This window comes from Chrysochloris asiatica, unplaced genomic scaffold (genome assembly GCF_000296735.1).
Source record: "Chrysochloris asiatica unplaced genomic scaffold, ChrAsi1.0 scaffold00093, whole genome shotgun sequence".
Taxonomy (NCBI): Eukaryota; Metazoa; Chordata; class Mammalia; order Afrosoricida; family Chrysochloridae; genus Chrysochloris; species Chrysochloris asiatica.
In genome coordinates, this window is record NW_006408611.1 from 6,616,873 (window position 1) to 6,624,457 (window position 7,585).

General features: G+C 38.9%; 1 pseudogene; it reads right to left on the reverse strand.

Moving 5' to 3' along the window:
* Positions 1-3,280: 3,280 nt before the first annotated feature.
* LOC102822722 overlaps positions 3,281-7,585 on the reverse strand; it is a 23,943-nt pseudogene continuing 19,638 nt past the window's right edge.

Below are 7,585 nucleotides of genomic sequence, written 5' to 3' on the forward strand. Positions count from 1 at the left end.
GAAACTGCTCTCTCTGCCACTGCTTCTGCCTCTGCCATCTCTGTTTCTCTTGGTAGAGTTCTTAGACTTCAGTCATGCTCTTCCTTCTTGATGACCCTGGGATCTTCTGTCTCTGCTTCTGAAATGGTTCCTTTTAAACCCAGTCAGAGGGCAAAACTAATCAATCCCAAGCTTAGAGTATTGATATGGTGCTGTGGGCTAATGCATCAGACTGCAAAGCTGTTGGAACTGCAAGGTCGGCAGTTCAAGCTCACCAGCTGCTCCTTGAAAACCCTATAAGGGTTGCTATGGTTCAGAACTGAGTCGATGGCAACTAGCAACAACAACAACCCACTCATGGTGTGACTCTGTGGATTAATGAGCTGGACTGCAAAGTCATTTGAACTAGGAGGTTGGTAGTTCAAGCTCACCAGACGTTCCTCAGAAACCCTATACAGGGTCATTATGGGTCAGAATTGACCCAATGGCACTTAACAACAACAACAACCCGATTACTTGGTGTAAATTAAGAAGATTTTGGATTTTAAAAAAAGTCATATCAAATAAATTCAAACACCACAACACCATTAATGTCAACACTACTTTGAAAAGACAGCTCTTCTCTGATCGTATTTTTCATCACCCGTTCTGAGTGGCTCATCATCTGTTTCAGACAAGGTTTCACTGCTAGTTATAACATTTTCAGTGAGTAACCATTCAGAAATAGTCTCCCTTTCCTTCATCCTTGTCTGCCTTAGTCTGGAGACTCCATTGAAACTTGTCCATCATGAGTGACCTTGCTGGTGTTTACAATACTGGTGGCATACTTTTTAGCACCACAGCAATAGGCAAACTGGCACAGTATGACAAACTAACAGGTGAGTTTTGGTCAGTATATCAGGGACATAAAAATCTTAAAGCAAACAAAGTTTTCTGGAAATTTTTATTTCAAGAATTAGTGAGACGACAAACTTAACTGTGTAGTTTTGGGAGGCCTGATAAGACAGAAAGTTTGAAGCTCCAGTAAATATGTAATTGTATATCTGACCAAGTTTTCTTTGGAGGAATCAATTTTGGCTCCTTAATTAGCTACACGGTTTCAATGGCTCTGATCCTTCCTTTTTACTAGAGTTTCAAAAGATAAATGGCAAAGTTTTACCAATGAGAGTGTTGCAAAAATTAGCATGTGACACAAGAAAACCCTGTCAGAGTTATCATCTTGGTATTTTCTGCTAGCTCTAGCAAGGAAGACGATTTTTTTTTTTTAAAGTTCTGGTGTTCATATGCCGAAATTATATTGAACTATGAAAAAAGAGTTGTGTAATAGAAAAGAATTAATGTCATCACATGAAAAAAAATAAGACATAAGACAGGTGAACACAATCATTTAAACCACAAAGGAGTGTCATTTACTATAAGAGCTACTTTTGATCAGTTAAGTGTGCTGTTTTGTGAGCTACTTCTTAAAAGACTTATATAACATGCAAAAAGCAAAGATATCACTTTGATGAGTAAGGTATGCACGACCCAAGACCTTATATTTTCAGTAATGTCTTGTGCATGCAAAAGTTGGATAACATAAAAGTAAGACTCCACAAGAATTGAAGTATTTAAATTGTGGTGTTGGCAAATAATATTTATTATGCCAAAATTCTTCTGAGAAGCAAAGACAGTCAAACTTCATCTCACGTACTCACCACATATCATCAAGAGGAACCAATCGCTGGGGGATCTTGCTTGTTAAAATACAGGATCTGTGAGAAAGAGGGAGAAACTCAGTGACACAATGGCTACAATAATGAACACATCCATAACAAGTATTGTGGAGATGGTGCAGAACCATCGAGATTTTGTTCTGTGGATAAACACTAGGTCTGTGGCTCAAAGTCACCAGCCACACCTCATAAAACTCTACCCAGCATCACTATGAGACAGAACTGACTTAAAGACACTAACAGCAACAATAACAACATATATAACGTTACTATGAGTCAGACTCAACCTAGAGGTACCTAGCAACAAAAAACTAACAAAAAATATCAAGTCTCAGAAATGCTACTTGTCTGGGAGAAATCTGAGGTTGAAGGACCATAAAATCATATTATACACTGACTTATAGCCCCTCAAAATAGGTTTTGTAAATCCTAACCTCTTTTAACCACAAAGTTGGCTGTTCAAACCCACCAGCCACTACTTAGAAACCCTATACAGAGTTGCTATGCGACAAAACTGACTCGATGAAATGTAACAACAACATATCTGTGACTATACTACCATTTATGAATGGTTTTTCTGTGCTGTGCTAATGAGGCAGAAGCATTGTAGGATGTGTCTTCAGTGAACATCTTTTGACATAAGAGAAAAACTAAGCAAGTGGGAGAACAAAGATGGAAGATAGACACTAAATCACCTGGGAATAAAAGCGCCAAAGAGACAGTAACCTTTCTCCACAACTGGTAGAAAGGAAAAGAATTGTTTTAGAGCCTAAATTTGGACTTCTTACCTCCTCAACTACAAGGAAGAGGATTTCTGGTGTGGAGCTATGGGTTAATGCACTGGACTGCAAGGTTGGGTTGAACCATAAGGTCAGAAGCTCAAGCTCACCAGTTGCTTCTTGGAAACCCTATACAGGGCTGTTATGAGTCAGAACCAACACAGCAGCACTTAACAGCAACAACAAACTACAGGAAAATACATTTCTGCATTTAAAATCCATATACTTTGGTATTCTATGATAGCAGCACTGTACAACTGAAATACATTCCAAACTCTCTAAACTCTTTTCTTTTCCCTTCCCTCATCCACATCCACTTTTGCCCACAACCCCCACATTACACACACATGCATATAGATCCTCTTCTACCAAAGTAAATCTTGTCAACATTCCAGAACTACCCCCCTTTACTATTATTATTCTTTTAATCTTCTGCACTCTTTAAATAAACCACATAAAAGATAAACTCAAAAAGCAGGTTCCATCTCATATATGCATGTGTTCATTCCAAACAAAATGCATTGAAGCATGCCTTTGTAAGCAGTGGATAACTGGAGACAAGAACTCGCATTAATACACTCTTCTTAGTCCCATTAGAAGTGTCTTCAAAAATAGTTCAGTAGAAACAGTGGATTCCATTGGATCTGCTGGGCTAGTAAAATTCAAGGTTCAGAAAGTTATGGTGATTTGTATGGGGAGATTTCAAAGGAATAATCTTAATACATTTTCTCTAAGGATACAGGAAAAGCACAGAAGCTCAATAGGCATAAGTTTTAAGAAAATTGAGAATTGCTTGGGGGGGAAAAGTCAGGAAATCTGTGCAGAGGTATTTTTCGCACCATGACAAGGCATCTGTTCATTCTTTGAGGGTAGCAAGTGATGTCCTAAGAAAATTTCCCTGGGGAGCCTTACTTCATTCATCCTACAGCTTTGATACTGCCCCTTCAGAGTTTTTCTTCGTGCCTTAAACTCAAATAACTTAATAGGAACATAATTTGAGTTCACAAGGATAACCAAACTACCCTTTTGATGTGGTTTATATCGAAGAGAGTAGAATTCTTCTGGGAAGGGTTAAAGAGACAGAAATACTTCTTTGAGAGTGCACAGTCCTATATACAGGTTATGGTGAAAATTGATAGCTTAACACTTTGATATATTTTTAAAAAATAAATGTTCCTATAATTTGCAAGGAGACCTGGTAGTACAATCCGTTAAGTTGGACAATACTTTTTTATTTATTAGCAATACTTTTTGACTTACCTTGTTTAGCAAATATACTTTCAGAACTAAAACATGCACATTTCATTTTTTTTTTTAAGATTTTGTTTTAAGAGGAATCCTTAGACTGATTCCATTAGAAACAACTGCAACACCAGTTCATGAAAGCCCATTAGGAAACAGCTTCACAATCCCTTCTCCACTTTAGGCTGAGAAGTGTAGAAAAGAACTTCTTCACTGTTACAAAGACCAAAAATTATTGCAGTATTTCAATTCTATGTTAGGAAAAACTGAAAGGTCACCTTCAATCTTCCAACAAAGTAAGATAATGCAGAGAGAGAATATACACCCTTTAAATATGGTTCTTAGGTAATAGCTCAGAGGAAAACACAATCTTTAGGATGATAAAAATAATGAGGTAATGTTAATCCTAGCATGGTGATAAGGTGATGACTTTTATTCTTTATACAGAAGTTCTAAGACTCATCACTTGTTTCCAAAAATCATAAGTTTGCTTATGATTTTTCCAGCCACACTAATATTTTCTAGCTTCTCTAGTTTTTGCATTGTTTTTCCATTATATCCCCCTGACTGGTCCCAAGCCAATACCATGTATTTTAGAATGTGTTTCTGAAACACCAATTCTCTGGTTACCAATTACTCTATTTCCCTTAGTTGAATGGAATAGTTCAAAATTTGGAATACTCAACTCATAATATGCTGGGTTGGCAAAATGCACTAGGCTCAGTTCTCTGGGCTCATTCATGACGTAAAAGCCAAGGGTCAATGTCAGCTGAGACTGGATAGTCTAGAATAAACTATGGGAATTTGTTTCCCAAAGACCACTACCTCCATATATATTCCACTGCACAAGCTAGTTTTTCCATGTGAAACTGACACTACTTCTTTGAGAGGTAAGATGTATCTTCTCTTGAATCTGGGTAGACCTCTCATTACAGAAAAAGTAATGACTGATATTCAACTCAAGATTAGAGAAGGGTATACAGTTTCTGTCTGACTTCCTTGAAACACTCAATTTCCACAAACCAACCACATTGATAGAAGTCCAAATTAACCTATATAGAGAAATCACATAAAGAGATTGATAGAAAAAGCAACAGAAACACCTAGTATACAGTCAGCATGAACAACTGGAGATGCAAGTCTTTAGATTATTTCAGTCTGCAAGCTTTAAGACACCTCAGCTGACACCATGTGAAGCAGAGATAAATTATCTCTGCCAAACTGTCCCAAAATATCAGATAATGCAGCAAAACAAATACTATTTTAAGCCACTCAGTTTTAAGAAGCACAAAATATTCAAAACAGATGACCTCACTCAAGTGTATGATAGTTCGTACACTGTTAGCCTGGGAAATTCAATTCTTCCAAAAAAATTAGCTTCTCAGAATGTTGTTGTTGTTAATTGCTGTTGAATTGGTTCTGACTCATAACAACCCTGCATAGAGTTTCCAAGGAGCATCTGGTGAGTCTGAACTACTGACCTCACAATGCAAATGGACCTTATGGTGGAGTACTTATCCTACAGAGCCAAGACTGATGAGCATTTTATTTTCATACTTCCAAACACAGAAAATGAGAGAATGCATCTAAATACTAAAGTATATTTAAGTCATTGCTTGTATCATATTTGCTAATGTCTCAATGATTAAAGCACACTACCTCATCAGAGAGCCTTGGTCATGGATCTTTGGATGTTTTTTAAATTTGTTTAAAGTAATACTTTTGAGTTTTGGTGAAAGTTTATATAACAAATTAGGTTCTCATTTGATATTTTCCACATAAATTGTTCCTTGACATTAACTATATTTAGCACAATGTGTTAACATTTTCTTTATCTGTATTCTGCTAGATCCTAATCACCGTAAAGGCATTCCAACAGTTTCCTAACGCAGCACATTAGCTGTTTCCTCTGGAGCGTTCCATTGGGTGTGTAGATGGGGAGAGGACCAGATTCCCATTTTATTATTATTATTTTTTAAATTCTGTGATAGTTTACATGGTAGAACATTAGCTTTACATTCATCCTATAATCTATTGTTTCATTGCCATGGTTACAATCCCTCCATGCGTCATCAACCAACCACAGTCGTCAACACACAGTCCCTCCCTCCCCTCTCTGTGTCTAAAGTCCCCAGCTGCTCCATCTCTCCACATCATCATTTCTGCCTCCATCTCAAGCATCGCTGCTTTGCTGGGTAGGGTCGCTCTCTGCTCTTCTCTCTTGATGGTCCCAGTGCCCTCCGCTCATAAACTGCAAAGTTAATCACTCAACACCTTGCTACAAAATGTCTACCTTTACATTTCAAATCCTCATAATCAATCCTGATAATAATTATTCACTATTGTATCACGAGAGACCTATCTGCATTTCCTTTCATCAGCCCCGCCTAGACAGATTGGATACTACTCAATGGAGACTCTACCTTCCTCCATGCCCTCTGGATCTAGATTCTTTTTTGAAAGCTTATAAACCAGTCACTTCTTGACTGTGAAGCCCCCCATTTTGGATAGCCAATGTCCAAGTTGCCCATCCATGTCTACTCTGTGTATGAAGGGGTGGCAATGATCCTTGCTGTAAAGATTTGTTCCCTCTTTTGAGCTACTGCATCCATAGTTGTAGGTCAAGTTCATCAAATTGTATTAGATTGCTCTCTTCCTTCCTCCTCTTCCTTCTCCTCCTCCTCCTTCTTCTTCTTCACCTCTGATCATTGAGGCCAGGTCAAGTGGGTATTAACTGCAAGTTCTTGTGCATATGCCCTCTCTTCTTATCAGCCGGATAATTCACTCTCCATTCTAGTCCTCTGTGACTATGTGACTGACTCTAGGTCCAAGAGTCCCCAGGTCTTGCCACACTGCTGGCCAACCAGGTCTCCACCCAGGTTCACAGGAGTCTATTGTACGTTGTAGGGCTTATCTCTCAGCTTCACTGCTATTTTTCCCTCACTTCCCTTTATCGGTGATGAACATGGTCACCAACCAGAGCATGTATTCATTCCCACTGAGTCTTAGTCTTGGAAGGGTGTTTGCTCTGAGGGGGACCAAGCCTCTTGCCTTGATGTCTCCTGGGTGAGCAAAGTACTTGTTCTTATAGTAATCAGTCAGTCTGCCTAAATTGTTTTGTATTTCTCCTGTCGGTCTTTCTTTCAAGACGTACCTTCTGTTTTTCTAGCCACTCCAGGCTGGTCTGTTTGACCTTTCAAGTGGAAATTTACCACCTCTGATGATTCTGGATGCTGTTCAGGATTTCACCTATGGTCTTATGTAGTACATAGGCTCCACAGGAAGCCTCCTTCAATGGGCACACTGTAGCCCCATTTTAGTTATTCCAATCAGTTACAGGCAGAAGATGAACTTACAAGATTTCTATGGTGATATTTCTGACTATTCCTTTATCTCTCCCTCAAGTGTCTATTTTAGAATAGTATGCCAGAGAAACCAAGATTGAAAAGACAGCCAAGCATCAAGACATTATTATTTCCTCCCCTTTCCCCTATTCCAATATATGTTTCAATCCCTGTATCCCAGAGCCCTGTTGTTCCAAGGTTGTGCATACATCATTATTTACCCCTGTCCCACTTAGCCCATGCAAACCTGCCTAATTGTTCTCCCATCTGCTTTGCTCTTCCATTCCCCTCCCCCCTCTTATATATTGCTTCCCTCCCTGGCACCCAAAGTATCCTGTGTCTATTCTCTACCCTGTACTCTACCTTCCCCTCTCTCCCCTCACCACACCCCCCACATCCCAGTAGACAGCAAACCCCCACCCCCTTTAGTATGGGGTCTTTTTCTTAATCTTTTACAGTAATGGTCCTATGCAGTATTTCTCCTCTTGTGACTAATTTCACTCAACATAATGTCCTCAAGGTACAT